Genomic DNA, 17,926 nt, shown 5'->3' with positions numbered 1-17,926 from the left:
CATGGCAGTACTACAAGCCTGACTTGCATTCAGATTTCAGACAGACTGTTGAATTGTGGAGAATGGATATTACAACACAAGCTTATAGGTCATGGCAACTTCTTGCTGATGTTGCTGTTATTTTAAAAGTCATTTTCATGCTGTCCTTGAAAGTTAAAAGCAGATCATACTAACAAAGTAATTTTCCTGGAATCTTTAGGGCTGTGAAAATCGTGATTTGGGCCTTGACTTTTCTTATGTTGTCACTTTGTTCTCAGAGCAGAGAGCTTGCCAACTTTGCTTCTTGGAGAATACTGAAGTAAGACAGCTGAACGTCAGAAACAGCTCATGATGAGCTTGTCATTTGAGTTCAACAGCAGGGGCCCCACACTTGGTAACCATTACCACTGCCTAATCTACTGCATGTTTTCTTAGTCAGTAGAGATTAGAGCAATGGTACTTCAGACATCTATTGGGAATAGAGCTAAAATAGAATCATGAAAATTATGTGTAAAAATAAGAATGTATAATATAAACAATGTTACTTTGCTGAATGTTGGCCTAATAAAAATGCTGCTTGCTGCTATGATGGAGTCCTACCTTTGGGAATTGACTGCAGACTCTAACAACAAAACAAAGAGAATGTGGGCTTTTGAGGCTTCTATAAATTTAGAAACTCATTGAGAACACTTGTCCACACAGGGGGAAGTTTTCTAAGTTACGTGCTTGGGATTAGGCTGCGTGATTGCCAACAATGTTAATGGGAGTTATTCCTGCCTCTGAAAATATCAGCCGAACTCTGTAATAAAGTAATTTCCTCCACTATTGGTTTAAGAGCTTTGTGCCAAATTTCTGACCTCAGTTACTTATTTGAAATCCAAGGTTGTTTTTTGGATTGCGTTGTAATGAATCAGTGCCTGCAGGCAAAAGAAGCAATTGCTCAATAAAATTCAGAGACTACAAGTACATCTAGGACTAATATCGTCTGCTTCTAATACATACTTTTGTACCACTATACTCCCCAAAAAAACCACCAGTAGGGGACATTAAATGCATTATAAATAGAAAGCCTGTGAAATAACTTAATAGACTAAGGAAAGGAGTATCAGCTGAGAGAACTGCCAGAAGAATGAATCCAATGATTAACGAAGGTTAGATTCAGTCCCTTCTCCTTAGGGCAGGCAGAGCTGTTCGGTGCAATATACAAATGCCGAAATGTTCAGCGCAATGTACAGGAGATTAAATGACAAATGTTAGCTTCACATTCCAGAGAGTCCAGTATCTCTTGAGACATTGTGGCTTACCACTGCATTGCAGTGAACTAAGCACTGGCCCACCACAGCAATCCAAATGAGCTGTGAGAGGCTGTTTTGCTGGTTTAGAAAATGTTCACTAAGATGCAATAGCTCTGACAGACCAGGAAGAAAAGTTTTTGAGACCTAGGTAGGAGTGGGGATATTCTGTATAGGCAATAGCCATACATCACTATTTATCATTATTTCAAATTGCGGTGACAACTTAAAACAGAACTACTCACACAGTATAGTGTAAAAAAAAAATCATGGCACTAAAGGGGAAGCAATTTGATTCTGGCCATTTCAGCATCAAACAATTTCATTGTGCCAATAAGAAGTGAAGCTGGAAGACATTTTTCCTTCTATGAAACAGTGGATCTGGTTAGAATATGTCTTACAGAGCCGTGTGATACTGTTCCACTCTTTCTGGATTTCCAAAGATGCTGTAATAAGTGTAATTCTCCGTTCCAGTGCAGAGAAGACAATGCTCTAAACAACCCAGGCCATGTAAAATTGAGTTACTTGAACAATTTTTCACAGAAGCCAAGTCAGAAACTACTGTTTAATGTTGAATTTATCTAAAAAGAAATTAATTTGACTTAACAAAATAAATCATTATGAGATTATAAGTTATCACACCATATTGATAGAAGTAGTTTTGTTTCTTTTTCTGCCTTTTTTGTGTGTGTGTGAAATCTTCATTTTTGAACAGAATAAACATGTTAATTGAAATAGTATGATTAGGTCTAGTTTGAATGCTATAAGCCCTTAGGGTTTATGAAGTGCTGGGCATCTTGGCTTTGCTGTAGTAAAGCAGAGTAAAGTATATGTAACTTTAAACGCCAGCATTTATACTGCACCTGCATAATTTGCAATTCACTGTGGTTTCTAGCTGACTCCCATCAGTGGAAACTCATTCAGTGGGCCACCACACACCTTGGTCTGATTATTTACCCCAAAAGACCCTGTCGAAGTCAGAGATACACTGTTATTCCCTCTATATCAGTATTTGCTTACAAAGAAAAAAGGGACTATGCCTTCATCCATCCCAGCATTTAGTCAGAAGTATGTTGACCAAGGCAAATACTTGAGGAGAAGAGTGGTTTACACCTTGTAAAGAAGTTACACCACATCACAACACATCTAGAATATAAAGAAATTTTACAACCTTCTTCAGCCTGGCTTTGGGGTAAACTACACTATCATAGGTGTCCTTTTTTATCAGAAGCAATTAAACAGATTGCTGCTGCTGCAGTTTGGCAGATGCTGACAAAGGTCACTCAGGTGTTCTTGCTAAGGTCAGAAAAAAAACAAACTTGAAATACACACTGTCTTAGTCACCACAACCAAAAAGCCCAGGTAAAAGCAACAGAGCTGTGGAAGGGAAGGGATGGACTTACAGTCAAGGCAGCTCTTCCACTATTACCATTAGGTTCATTGCAGTAGTGGATTATCACTATTTTTAAAGTGCTTCTTTACTTATGTTAATCTTTTGCAGCAGAGACATATTAAAAAAAAAAAGTTCATTTTTCCCAGAAAAGTGATTTTCAGTCTTTCAGTGTGTGCTTTACATCTCTCTACTCTAACCTAGAAGATCAGATGGAGAAAAGCAGTGTGACTCAGACAAGGAGGCATCGATCCTACGCCAAATACAAGAAGTGGTTAAAGGTGTGGTGTGGATTATAGACCGAATAGGAGAGATCACTCTGGTGTTTACACTCACTGGGAATGGCAACAAGATCCCATATTTATTATCCTGTTCAGCAAAATGTCAATTTGAGAAAATTAGGGAATTGGCAAGAATTAGAGTTTAGTAGCAAGTTAGCAATACTAAATTTGTCTGCTGGGAAATTTGTCTTCTGTCAGTTTCCCAGCTAAAAACTGTGAAAATGCAAGTCGACTAGATTGAGTGAAGAACCACCATCATTTCCAAAAGAGACTTTTGCCTTATATCTGCTGATGAAAGCCTAGATCTTTGGTCTTCAGTCTTTTTACAGTATGTTATTTATGGTGTTCTCTCATGTCAGTCCTTTTATCTCATCAGGTTTCACATGAATAATTCACTGAAACTCCGGCTATATGATTTGATTGCTCTTCTAGAATGCATGTTAAATTTAGTTATGCTGCACTTTTCTTAGTGAAGCCTTATTACTGAAACTCACAGTTTAGCAGGATACAATCCCCTCCTCCCACCTTCCAACTGTGGGTTTTGTTGTGGGTTATTTCTTTTTTTTTTTTTTTTTTTTTTTTTTTTTTAACAGAATGTCAACAACACAGTGCTAGACAGATCCTCCATTTATACTCTGAGGCTGTATTTTCATCTAGGTTTTCACTTCTCAGAAAGGTCTTGAGTGTCTTGAACTATGTTCTATTCAAGTGTATTTCTTGTAGGATGCCAGCTGCTTTCCTGGCACTAGCCATGAATGTCACTGCTAAATTATGCTCTCTAACACTGTCTCTGACATCTTGAATGCAATGTTTCTAACCCTGACCCCCCCTTCTGAATTGAAAGACATGTTGAGGATTATTCCTGTTCTGGTCCATTCTTTCTCACTTCCACTTGTATTGTGTTAGATAACTGAACTAATTGCTGTGACTCAAAAATGTCACAACTTTGCATGTAGTGGCTTGCTATCTTCCTCCCAGAAAACTGACAGCATGAATAATGTGTCAGCAAGGTTTTAAAATGAAGATGATTTAAAAATATTCTAACTGTGCAACAAGAAGATTATTTGGAAGAGATAATTTCTATTGTCTGCCTAATTAAAATTGTATATTGACACATAAACCCTGTGTATCTCTTACTGAAGGACTGAACTTACCAGGACTGAAAAATCTGAAAATCATGGTCTGAAATGAGAGTGGTCAACAAATCCTTTTTTGTGTAGACACTGATTTAGTCAGGTGTCCTCACCTCTGCTTGATTGTTCTTCATACCCAAACTCTGTACAGGCATAGCCCTGAACTTCCCTTTCTGACATGTTGGGACCATGGCTTTTCACAATACTTTCAATGGGAGTGATGGGGAAGAGCACAGAATATGACACAGTAAGGAAGTGAGAAGTTCATATTAATTGCATACATGCTTCAGTATTTTATAAAGCTTGAGTATGAAGGTCAAGACTATGAAAAAACACATAATACTCATATCAGGAATACCACCTGCATCTAACTTTCTTTGAAATTACTTAGTATAACTTTTGTTTATAATTCCAGTTTGAAATCAAGAACATCTACAACCCCAAGCATCAATGCCCTTCAATATCTAATTTCACAGTTTTCTTAACACATATCTCATGTTATTTATTATAGTCAGTGTCATCCCAGCACCTTTGTCTGTTCTTGCTACATTTTAAATGGTTTAGCTGGCAAGCCATCAATCATAAATCATGAGACATATTTTAACTTCAACTAAGATCAGTTTAGAAAGAAGAAAAGTCTTCTATGGCCTAAGTGTGTACATTACTCACATCTATAAGTGATAAATGCCTGTTCTGGAAAACTTTTTTTTTTTTTTTTAGAGTTTTGGTATATATCTATGAAAGAAACAAAATTTTCCATTTCTTTATGGCCTGGAGCAACAATATTATTGATAAAAACCAAGGCTTTTAATGTGAGGAAGCCTCTGCAGACATAAGTTTCAGTGTTCAGAAATACATTCATTAAACACAAACTTTCTTGCTCCAGTTATATTCCAGTCACTAGCTAAATGGAGGAATTATATAATCTTAGGAATAACTGCATTTCCGCCTCTGGAGACATAAAGAAGTTGGAATCATTGTTTTTATTTACTCAGTGCATTTTAATGTTTCCCTTCCTGTAAGATATCTTATACAGACTAGTTCTTCAGTTGTTCCCTGACTAACTTCTGACACAATACAAAAACAAAGATATTTTTAAAATATGAACACATATGTGAATTGGCCATGTGTTTTTGTGTTTTTCTCTACTTTCTCTACTTGTTGTTAAAGAACAATATGACAACAATAACAAACTCACAATGGAAAATTATGAAAAAAACCAAAATCATTCAGTTTTATAGTACAAAACAAACAAGTATTTGGAAAAGATAGCAGTCTTCCTAAAATGCAATTATAATTCAAAAGACAATAGATAATTTTGTATATTCCATCAGGTCTATTATTAGCCACATTAACCAGGTGATGCTCATTTCATTTTACAGGTAATTTATTGCAACTGCAACACTAGCTCCAAGGCAGTTCACAAAAAATAATTTACCTTAAGTAAACACCATTTGCCACTAATGATGGGGCAAGACAAACTTGCAGAGCATTTATGAACAGTAACATCTCTCTCTTTCAGTACACATTTGGAAACCAATCTCTGTTGTTTGCAGATGAATTAAGCGTGGCTTGAAAAATCATTAAAGCCATCTGCTTTGATGAGAAAAAAAACCTGCTGTGATCATTTTATTGCACTGAGAGAGACTAGGGACCATTTTACAATATTTTTTAGCATCATTTACCCTAAATTTGACATCCTGTCTAAAAAATGATAAGTATTACCATGTCACGCTTATTTAGAACTACATGTACAGACAAAGCAGCTTATACAGGTAACTCAAGGTACTTGTTTTGCTGGTCTCCAACAGATGGATAAGCCTGTTTTTCAACCATTAAAATCTGTAGTTACAACAAACTAAATGTTTATGGGTTCTGTAGAAAGCTTAATCTCCCTCCTAAATGATAGAAGCTAATAAGCATAAAAATATCATCAGTGTTTCAGTTACAAATTAGTTCCCATGGTCCATTTAAACATAACCTCTTCTTTTTTTTTTATTTTTCCCCCAAGAGTGTTCTGCAGTTATTCAAAGTATAGTAAACCAGTAGGATAATACTGCTGGCTTTTTTGTTCTCCAAATACATACTTTTGAGACCAAATCCATCTAGTTTAGCTAGAAATGACTTCTAATAACTTTCAGAATCTCAAAATTTCCCTTTTAAAAATATTATTTGAACTCCTATGATTTGATCAGATTTTCCTCTCAAGTTGCTTCAGCAGTATTTTAGTGACTGGATTCCATCACGACTGACTCTCCTGAAATACTGTACAATTGCAGCAATCCTCTACCAATAACAACACATTCCTACTCCCTATTTAGGTTTTGTACAAATAAATGTGCTGCACATATGGAAGCTGTTAGTAAAACTTGTGGCAATAAAGCCTCCTAACATTAAATGAGTCATATTATGGCACTTTTTTCAATTCCACAGAAGGGTGGTGAATGGACCACCTAGAAATGTCATTTATTGCATCAACATCCTAAACAGGATGGGCCACATGTGACCTGAGCTAGGAACCAAGGAAGAGGAACCAAGGAGCCATGAGAGGCAGTAGCTGCTGCCTAGAGCCACAGAAAGTATTCATAGGTACTATCTGTACTCCCTTTTCCTGTAACTACTGTACTCATCCGAATCTTTTGGCACATAACAGACTCTCCAGTCCTGGGACCAGTCTGGAATAAACAGTCTCTGGGTATTCCTGTCTGTGCATTCATCACAGTTACGAATCCTTAGGGAAGTAGATGATCAACAGAGCACAAAGCAGCAATGGGACTGATGGATTTCAGTGTCTGATGGTTATAACTTCCTTAAGCCAGTCTAGAACCTCATCTGATTTCATGACCAGATCACATCCTCCTGCAGTAGACAAGAACTTCTGTGTACAAGCTGCTTGAAGGCCAGATTGTTCAGGAGGAGCTTAATAATATTGAGTCCTCATTCAGATACATCTGTCTCTTAATTTATGAATCTCCAGTTCTCTTCTCTCCATTCTAAGTCTTTTCTTGATAGTCCCCCTAAACTCTGTTCTTTCTCCAACAATCTTAATTATTCATATGGCTTGAGTCACAGAATGATCCTTTCTGTGTTTTCTTTACTTTCCCTCCATTTCCTTTTCACTTTATGTCTCCCTTCATAATTCCTAGAAAAGTACACACATTTCTCTGTTCACCCCTTCCATGCCAGTGCTCTACCTTTCCCTTGTGGTTATATACGTACATGTGTCCTGTGGATGTCAGCAACCACACTCCAAAAATCAGTCAACAGCTTAATAAAACTTACTGAGTTTTCAGTACTTCCTGAATGCTTAGATGCTCTTCTCTCAACCTCCCCTGTTTCCATTATTGAAAAAGCTTAGTCTTTGTAGCAGGTTTCATGGACAATTGTTTATGCTTGACAATAATATTTGGGGATATTTAATCAATGCAATTACTCCCATCATGAGGATGGAGAACTTGAGTACAAAAAAATTAAGAGGGCGACCATCTTTGTAAAGTAGGCCAGTAAAGATCTGAATGAACACACAGGTCTCTGGACACATAGCTCTGAGGTTTGTTCATTTTCTCTAGTGTATATGACAAATATTTGACAACAAATTTTAAGCATACTTTCCCCTGATAAACATTAAAGAAAAGTCATTTACCTGAAATCTTCCATACCAAGGTGAAAATATATAATCTAGAAACTAATTCAACTGTTAGGTATGAAAACATACTTCATCATTGAGAACATCATGCAATGAAAAGAGTTAAATTGACAAGGAACACAGAAAACTCATAATACATGTCCATGTTTCTGAGTGAAGAATGGAGCCCGTGGGCTCATTCCTTTCTCACCTTTTCACAGGAGGTTGACCTGTAATTATCATCACTCTACCTCCCTTCTGTGAGAAATATATCTGCTGATACACATAGAGATCTTTGCAAAGTCCTAAAAGCAGAATCCAGATGTATCTCTAATAGTGCAGAGAGACTAGAAAGAAATAGCCAGGAATTTCTTTGACTATGTAGAGGATCAAACATGAAATGTTTGATGACTGCATAAGAAAATATTTGACATCTATCTCATACACACAACAGTAGCTGTTAAAGTCTATGCAGTATCAACTATATAATCACAAGTCATTACCTTTCTCTCATTATCTATTCCATGCTAATTCTAAGAATAAAGCATCATATTTGCATAAGAATATTATCTCAGTTACTCAACATTGTTTTTAAAGCAGACTTAGAAGTTAAACAGTGATATTTTTAAAACAGTACAATGAATATTGTATGAAACAGTCACACAGCAGAAAGCTGAGTGAGATAACACATCTACAGTATTTTTCTGTCTCTAATAAATGATATTTACAAGCATTTGTGATCAAGTTTCTATACTCCTTGAATGACAGTATTGTGCAGTTGATCCCTGAACATCTTAAGCTGCCTTTTAAGATCCATTCTTTTAATTAGGTAAAGTGCCTTGGATCTGATTGCTTTTATCCCCAGATATTCTCACATAGCACTTGTCTTTTAAAACTTCTTAGGCTGTGTCACAGACACACACACAAAACCCCAACAGTCTTTCAAAATTAACTCTGAGGCAGAATGTTCTTCTGCTGGGTTTGCATGGGAAAAACCTTGTCATTTCAAGACTCTTTTACTGTTCTTCTAGTCTCTTTCTAATAAATTGATCCTTCTATTCCCCCCAAAAGAGCAGCTGAAGAAAAGATGAAAGCTACACTATAATGGAAGACCTACTACCATCTTATATTAGAATTAAGATTCATGGTTTGGAAGGAGATAGCAGCTGTTGAGTGTTTACAAGATGTAAAATATATCATATACAACATACAGCATAGAATGAATTTTATGTGTATATTAGTCTTATCATTTCCTTCATCTTCAAACAATTAGTTAATACATTTTCTTTTTTATCCTGTTATACTGAAGAATATAAATATTCTGAATCTAAGCTTACAATCAGAGCCAACTTTTCCCAGCTGGTTAAGAGTTTAAGGAGCACTGCCAATACTTGCTGATTCACGAAGTCATGTTAGTCATTCTTTCTTTGTCTGTCTTCAACACTTTCTCTACTCTTTCCCCTATTTTTCTGGTCAGTATTGTACAAAAGATGCAATCTTTTCTTTGTTTGCATATTTGTTCCACAAAAAATAGTGTTGATGGTTCTGATAATAACCAGAGTATGATTTATCTTGATACATTCCATATTTGTGTTTCATTATAATTAAGACATATTTTTTTCTGTCCACTCTCACATCTTCAATGTTCTAGAAAAATGAGCTACTAAAAGAAGGTTTTCTTCACTTATTTTGAATAGAAACTGTCTTTATTTCCTAAGAACCATCCAACATTTTCCATCATCTTATTTCTTTGCTCTTTACTTTTCCCAACACTCAAGCATTTGAGCTTTCTTTGTCCAAATATGCAGGTAGATTTGTGACAAATTGCAGCTACAGACTAGAAAAAATTAGAAGCTACAACTCTAGGTTCCACGGTGAAGCTCAGTATTTGCTAAGTACATTACATCACTGCTATTTTTAGTGCAGCAGCAGTAAAAAAAGAGATTCCAGACCCACTCCACAAAATACTGCATGAATATATAGTAAAGAAAAGCTTTTATCCAGAAATCTTTTCAATTCTGATCAACCTACTATAGGTGTTGGTGGAAATAGTCCTATTAATTTTACTTACCTCCATGGTGATTTGGGCTCAATCTGTAATTTGCATTATAATGGTAGCAACTCACAATCTCCTGAAAATTCAGAAGACTTTTGTAAACACTAAAACAAAACAAAACCAAAGCAGCAGAGAATATTTTCCCTGACTTTGGACAACTAATTTAAGCATTTGCACTGTCAGTGCTGCTTCTAAAAGCCAAATCAGAAAGCAAAGATAGCACTACCTGTTGGCTTTCTGGCAAAACCTCAGTTTCCCGTCAATATCCATAGTAAGAGACATGAAGAAAGAAGGTGAGAATTATACCCGTGGGAGGGATGGAAGAAGAGGATGTGACATCTGGAGTGGCATCTGGGATACAGGGCTCAGTTCTTCACGGCATGTTCCATGAGGACATTCAGAGAATTCAAAGAATTGTTTAGGTTGAAAAAGACCTCTAACATTGTAAAGCTCAACTGCTAACCCCACACTGCCAAGTCCACCACTAACCATGTCCCCAAGTGCCACATTCACTTCTGTTTTTAAGCACCTGCAGCAGCCAAGCAATTCCAGAAGTCACTACAGGCTCAGCAAGGGGCATCACCTACTGTGGTCAGGAGAAACCACAAATTAACCACTGGAGCATCTACAACCACCAGTGCCTCAGCTCTGCTAGAGCAGATGTTTCACTGCACCCCAGCAGAGTGGCAGACTGGACGTGGATTTATAAAGGATTTCCTCATCTTATGGAAAAGCTCAATAGATGAGAATAAATTTTTTCTGACACACCTACTAAAAGTTACTATAGTTCTCATATCACTGAAAAGATGGGTTTTTTTCAATCTGTGTTCCATTTCTGGTTTCAGTTCTGTTAAATTCTCTATGAGTTTTCCAAATGGAGAAGTACTATTGTACTGATAGCAGTATCAATGATCTGTGATAAAGCTTTAGTAATATTATAGTCGTTTGACCTAACCTACATATATGGCACAAAAAACCTAGGCACAAAAACCATACACTCTTTTCTGTGCTTTTTCTGTCCAAATTTTAAAAAGTTATCTAGCTAGTCATTTCTTTGCAGTGAATTTTTACCTCAGGAAATTATAGAGGCATTAAATTTCTGAGTGAAGTAACAAAAGAAAAAACTCTAGGAACAATTTTCTATTCAATGACTCAAATGATTGCAATTAACAGCTTTCACATTTTCATGAGTTTAAGAAAGAATTTGACCTTCTTAACAAAGAATCAGAAACTGAGTACTCTTTCTCTTAATCACTCTCTGAAGCTGAGCTAATTTAATTCCTGGATGATGCTGATTTCTTTGCTATAGCAGAAATTTGACCTTATAGCTTATAAAAATTGGTTTTTGGTATAAGTGCATTGGAGATGTTTTTATACAGTATTAATTGATGCTTATTGCAAGCTGGATGGCTGATCATTTAAAGCTGTGGTGTCAGGCATGCCTTGCTTGTGGGTCTTTGCGATATGACAGCAAGTACAAAGACTATTAAAATCTCTTTGTGAAAACACAAAAATCAATCCTCTTCCAGAAGGAGGTGCCCTCCAGCACAATCAATACAAACTGGTACAACAATATCTTATGGTACTTGTCAGCTGCTTTAAACCTTTTTGCTCAGCAGAGCTCACAAAGTGCTGCTGTGTTTCATCTCTGCTGGATTGTGCCAAATGAAGATGTATTTCTAAATGAGTTGCAGGGGCAAATGCTGCCATCAGTTACCCCTGTGCAGATGGCTTTAAATTCAGCAAGGTTGTAGAAGACTGATCTCAACTTAGATTTCATCCACTAGAGTTAAAGAAGACAAATTTGTTTGCTGCCTTGAGACTTTCCTTTCCTCTACTTTAGTTATGTTACTGGTTCTTGATGGGAAGTTTTGTTCTACATTTTGATTCTTGCATGCTGGAGAGGCCAGAACACAAGAGGAATCCAAGTCACAAAAATCTACAGGTTCTTTCACCTTCCTTCTACTATTAATCAATGGTATTAGCTCTAATTACAAGGCAACTGATGGAAATTAACATCTTCAAGATCTGTATGCCTTGATCAGGTGCACATCTACCAACTGCTTTAAGTTTGCTTTGTCTCATTGGGGTTGTGCATTTGTCACACCTCTAACACATGGATGTGAAAATCCTGGGATTTCTGCAATGACTTTCTGGCAGTCAAATATTTTCCCCAGATCACTATGAACCCATAACCTGATAAGTGGAACTATTTGGTTCCTACTGCCTATCACCTAGTTCAATCAGTTTTATCTTCTGATACATATCCCTTGAAAATAAGCACCACAAAAACCAGAATGATAAAGAGCTCTGGCTTAACATAATGTTGCTAAGTGTTAGACACAGAAAAATACTCCACTAGCCCAGGACAACATACCCTGCACACACATTCAATACAAAAAGGCTCGTGCAGTGAAAAATTCAACAGTATTTTCTGTTCTTGTGCTGTATTTCTCTATGTAATGAGACATCAAACACCACGACTGAAACCAAATCCCATAAAATCTTGTCCAAACAAGCCCAGTCAAATCAAAATCCTTTTTATGGAAATTAACCTTCTGTGAGAAGGACAGAAAACTCAACCAAATAGGCAGCTGCACAACATTGTGAATTAGTACATTAGCCTTTCAGCCTTGGGAGAACAGAGTTTAAGTTCTGGCATTAGGCACAAAAGCAAACAATTTTTGAGGTCTCATATGAGTCATGCTCATGATGTACTTTTGATAGCTCATGATCAAAGAAAGGTCACTGTGATTTGGGTGGGTGCCACAATAGATCTTTAGCCCCTCTTATTATTAGCTACTTAGTCAATTTATTAAAAGTAACAATGAAAAACAAAGAGCCATCCTCCTCAATGAATAAAGAATATGGAGACGAAAGAGATCCTGGTTTGTGAGTCAGGGAATGGTAGTAAAAATGTTAGTTTTTCAGTATTGCTCCATCATTCCTTTGAAAATACAGAATACCTCGGGCATAGATGGAATTGGAAGAGGATAGAAAAACCTCCTAGTAAGTCCAGAGTGTAGTTGATACACAAGCCCTTTGATTGATCTTTTCTCTTATTGAGATTGCAAAGCCTCCAAAATCTCCAACATCTCCAACTTTATTCCATACTTTTCAGTTGAGTGGAGCTGCCATCATGGGTCCTGGTTAGCAGGAGATGCCTGTGCTGACAGCACTCCTGTAGAAATCAGGGATTGGCCCCCGTTTTTTGAGGCTGCTTGGGTCCATCCGTGCTGGCCACATTTTAAACATCACCTGCTAAGAGCACCGGAGCAGGCAATTCCCAAATGTCAGAAGCCAAGCAGGTGAAGCAAGAGGCTGGCTTGGCTGAACAGAAGAATAGAGAGATGCTGCTTTCTCGAGGGAGAAAATTTGTGTGGCCAAAACTCAGCTGGAGTTCAAGCTGGCCAGAGGACAATAAAAAGAGTTTTTTCAGATATATTGATGGCAATAGGCAGTGTAAAAATAACATCATCCCATTACAGGATGACGGTCACTTCAAAAACAGGAACAGGACAAAGCAGAGGTGTGTAATGCACTCTCTGTGTTTGAAATTGTTCTGTCCAGGTTTCAGCAAGGAAGATTTATTTAATACTGCATAATATCCTTCTATAGTCTTACAGTGGTCTTATTTTAGTGGGCAATGCTAGAATAGTTAATACTCTAAGACAAAATATCACAGATAATTGCCATTTGTAATGTTTTTCTGCCACTCTCAGTACTCCCAGCAAGATATGTTAACCTGAGTACGTTGTTATGTCTGCCTTAGTTTCCTGAAAGTGGGATTTTCACCATGAATGAAACAGAGAAGAACCTAAGCAAATGGAAATATATGGGATAAAAAGAAAAAAGGATTTTTCTCATCTGAAGATGTGGAAAAGCAGATTGCAGTGCTCTGGTGCTGACAGAGATACAGAACAAAAATAAGTAATAGTCTGTTACTGCTAAAAAGCAGAGGAAGAAAAACTCTTGGATTTGCATGGAGAAGATCGAAAACAACTGGATGCCACAGCCCAGTTCTTTACATTTTTATCTTCATTTGCATTTGTGTTGATTGGCTTGACCTTGCTCAATTCACACCCTCTACACAAGAATAAATGTATAAAGAAGGGGCAGAGGCAGAATGAATTAGTCTTCTCATAGCAGGCATACCCAAAAAATCCAATAAGGCATACAAGATTAGCTTCATCCATATGAAAATGAGGTGCAGTAGGGAAATCTTGGGCCCAGCCCTATTGAATTAAATAGATTTCTGAGTTCTTGTTTCAACTAAACTGTGAAAAATTCATAGAACTACTGGAAATGCTGGAGAACTTACCAAGACATTGAGTGGAGCTCTGCTGCCAGAAAATGTTGACAAAACCCAATGCTTCTGATTGTGCTTGGCCTTTGAACTCTGTTCCTCCACAGTTTAGAGTTTCACCTTTGCAGAGAATATTCATGCATTCAGGAAACCGTACATCATTTACAGGTGTAAAAAGCAGAGGGACTTAAAGTCTGTAGACCTCAAGGCAGACTCAGAGAAAACACCTGAACTGTGTACATTAAAACATTGTGACTAAATATTCTTCTCTTTAACTTATTTTGACAGAGCTGATGAAATTTCAGTCCTAAACTCCCTGCTACCAGCTGTAATTATTATACTTAACCTTCAACTCACTAATTATTATTTTTCTTGAAGTCTTGTGAAGTCATTCTGTTTTACAGTTCTCAATGGAAGGTGAACATTTTTCTATTGCTATGCAGAAACTTGCAAAAAATAAATGGATTGTCTTATGCCAGTAATGGGAATCTGTTAAATGATATTCCTCTCAGAACTGCTCAGTCCTTTTTTAATTTCTACAGTTATTTTGAAACTGGACACAGGAAAAACAAAAAGTTTTCTATTTTTAAACTTTGAATATATACCAGTGAAGTCCTGCCTATAGCCTTTTCTTACAGATCTGACTATATTTCGAGGCCTGAATATATTTTAAGTCCTCCTTCATCCACTTTCATATCTTTTCTGCCCATTTCACTAAAAAATTGGTCTGTGTGCTTCCTTTCCAGAGCAATTAGACCGGCTACTTTCCTAGACTTTTATTAGAAGATTTTATGTACTGGTAAGAATTCAGTGCAGCTTTTTTGTCTTAATTCTGATGAACCAGAGAAATACCTTATGGGGATCGCACTAAGTTGTATCTTACAGCTTCAGGATGGCAGAATCATTAATGACATTCCTTAATAGAAGCACTTATATATTAATAATGTATACATTAATTACATGGCTATTATATAAAGTGCCTATAGAGTCTATGTGCATAAATAGTATCCATGTAGTAAATCACAAAGCTATATGTCAACTGTAATTATCCATTCATTTTTAACTTCCTCTTTCCTGCTCCATTGGGCAATCTCATATTCCAGCAATCTAGAAAAGTTAGTCTTCCTTTCTTTCATTTTCTGATAAAGTTTTCCTTCTTTTCTCACAAAATCTGAACTTTAGGCAAAATAGAAAACACCAATTTGTATCTTACAAACATCTGAAATAACTCACAACTTTTGTGGAAAGAAGAAGCTCGAATATTTGTGTGAGCACATAAATATTAGCTAGCACCTCTGTACTACTTCTCTGAGATGCTCTCATTTGACCTCACTTTCAAAATTCTTTGTCAGGACTTAAGACTTTCCATTGCAGTTATTAACTTTATAAGCAGAAAATGAAGAAACCTAAACCTGTGCCACTATTTAAAATTTTCTAAACACTTGAAGAACAGTTTTGTCTTTCTCTCTCTTTTTTTTTTTTTTTTTTTGTTTGTTTGTTTGTTTGTTTGTTTTGTTTTGGGTTTTTTTAGCATATGAGATTCAGGGGAAAAAATTGCTTGGGATTGTTGCTATAAAAGCTTTCTTTATTTGGGCAGGGGGAAAGCTGTAAAATGTACTTCTGTCTCCAGAAACAAACAGCATGGAAGTAACAAGCAGCTTGGGCACAGTAATACAACTCCTTCATCTCCATGTCAATAAAAATCCTGTACCACATTGCTCTATGATTATTCTATAATTATGACATAGCAACAGCTGTATTCAGTAGAGTGGGTTAGAGGCTTTAGCTTTAAATATGAATTTTACCTTTCAACAACAAGAATAAAGGAAAAGAGTACGAATCTTGATAGCTATTGAATTTTAAAGGGGAAGCTTGTTTTTCTTTTAAAAGCAGGGTCATGAGAAAAGGAAGCTACCTTGTACCTGTCTAAACATTTAAAAGCTGAGGTGCTGGAAAGGCTTGCTTTTCTTGGTGTCCTTTTTTGTTATGTATATAGGCTCTTCCAAGGGCCTTTTCTTTAACAATAATGTCACTGTCCACTATTTTTTTTCTCTTATCAGTATAGAGGTTCCTTTTCTTATGTGATGATGATTTTTTAGCACATCTCGTTGAACACTCTAGATTTTTTATAAGCAAAAAAACCAGAGACCATTTCACGTAATGCAAAAATTCATTGGCTTAAGTTACTTACATGTCCTAGGTGTGCAGTCCAACAGAAGCTGAACTCATCTGCTGTCCCAGAATCAAAGGTCTCTTAGCAAGCCATTTTAAGCTAATTTTTGTTTCTCATGAATTACAATTTACGTCTTGCAGTTGCCAAGTTGCACCAAGACTGAAAGTTTTAATCTGTTTTCCTTAAGATTAATGGTTCTAGGATTCTTTCCTTGCTCTTCTTTACTGGATACAGCTGCGACAGCCTGTCCTCCTAATGTATGGAGCTACTGTCTGTCCCATTTAGGGCTTGTATGAGAATTCAGCTCACACTTGCAATGATATTTTAGACTGATACCATTTTGGGACAATGAGTCAGCAGGTCACACTTCTCTGGCTAAATCCTCTTATATAAATTTTCAGAAATACTGACTTCCCGTTATAGTTTATGCACATTACCCCCAAGTAACACAAATCAGCCAAATAAAACTGCCTTTAGTCTTCCAGAAATATTACTCACTGAAGACATCACATACACAGTATTTCTAGAGTTTTTTGGTATTATTGTAGGTGAGAGCTTTGGGTCTCTTGCTGTCTGTGTTTGTCATAAGCATCCCATCAAAATACAAACCTTCTTGTCATGAGAAATCTGGTCTTGGATCCACACCTGCTTTCAGAGCATAAGATGCACTGTTCTCTTGATAAAATTGATATAAATGCATGAAGTCACCTAAGGTTTTAAGGCAGAGTCCAAGTCTGATGAAATTACAATATGTACTGCTTAATGTTATCTGTTGAGGCTGGAACTTAGAGCATTATGGAATACGGAATTGATAAATTTAGAGGCAATATGAGAATGGAAAGACATTTATTAGCATGTTTTTCTCTCTCTCTCCTTACTTTTGGGGACTATAACTTCTTAGCCCTACTTTAACCCTTTATGTTACTATATAGCCTTGGTTTGGCTTCCTATATCCAAAAATGTCTCACAGAGAGCAAATATTATGGTGAAAAGTTAGCTGTTAGTGGTAGTGATATAAAATGAGTATTACTCACTAATTGGTCAAATTTTATTCTTGATTTTTTTTCATTTCTTCTTTGTTGAAAGACATACAGTTCCCAGCTAAACATAAATGCAGCAATATTTCTCTTTTCCCTTTAAAAATAACTCCAACCCCAATGTCAGCAGCTTTTTAATCGTGCACAGGCCTTTGAAATTCAGTGTAAAAAATCCAAACTACTTAAGTGAGTTTTTTTACCTCCTTTTCAGTTCAGTTAGAGGACCCAAACAAAATGCCATACACAGAACTACCTTGTACCAACAGAAATGTGTGCCTTCATTTCAAATACTCATGTTCAGGTACATCCAAGTCATCTGTAGCCAAATATATATTCCTTTGCTGGTCTAGCCTTTCTGGCCAAATCGGCAAAATACCTGATTTTTGCTAATATGGAGAATGGCTGGAAGCTTAGTGCAGTCCTTAAGACTTGTAAATGGTCACATGGTCTTTGTGACAAGCTGGGCAGGCAGCCTGACCCTACAGATCCCAGATACCTTTGTAGAGACTAGTGCTGAGCCACCAGGAGCAGGGACTCCAGCACACAGAGTCTGCCAGCACTGGTCAGAAAAGTTAATTGCAAGGATTAGAGGTGTGTATAGAGCTCATTCAGAGAGCTTTATACAAAAGCAGAATGATTTGTCTACATCAGTAG

Source organism: Onychostruthus taczanowskii, unplaced genomic scaffold, assembly GCF_017590055.1.
Source record: "Onychostruthus taczanowskii isolate IOZ18803 unplaced genomic scaffold, ASM1759005v1 scaffold59, whole genome shotgun sequence".
Classification (NCBI taxonomy): domain Eukaryota; kingdom Metazoa; phylum Chordata; class Aves; order Passeriformes; family Passeridae; genus Onychostruthus; species Onychostruthus taczanowskii.
The sequence above is the reverse complement of the archived record's forward strand: the minus strand, read 5'-3'. Positions refer to the sequence as shown.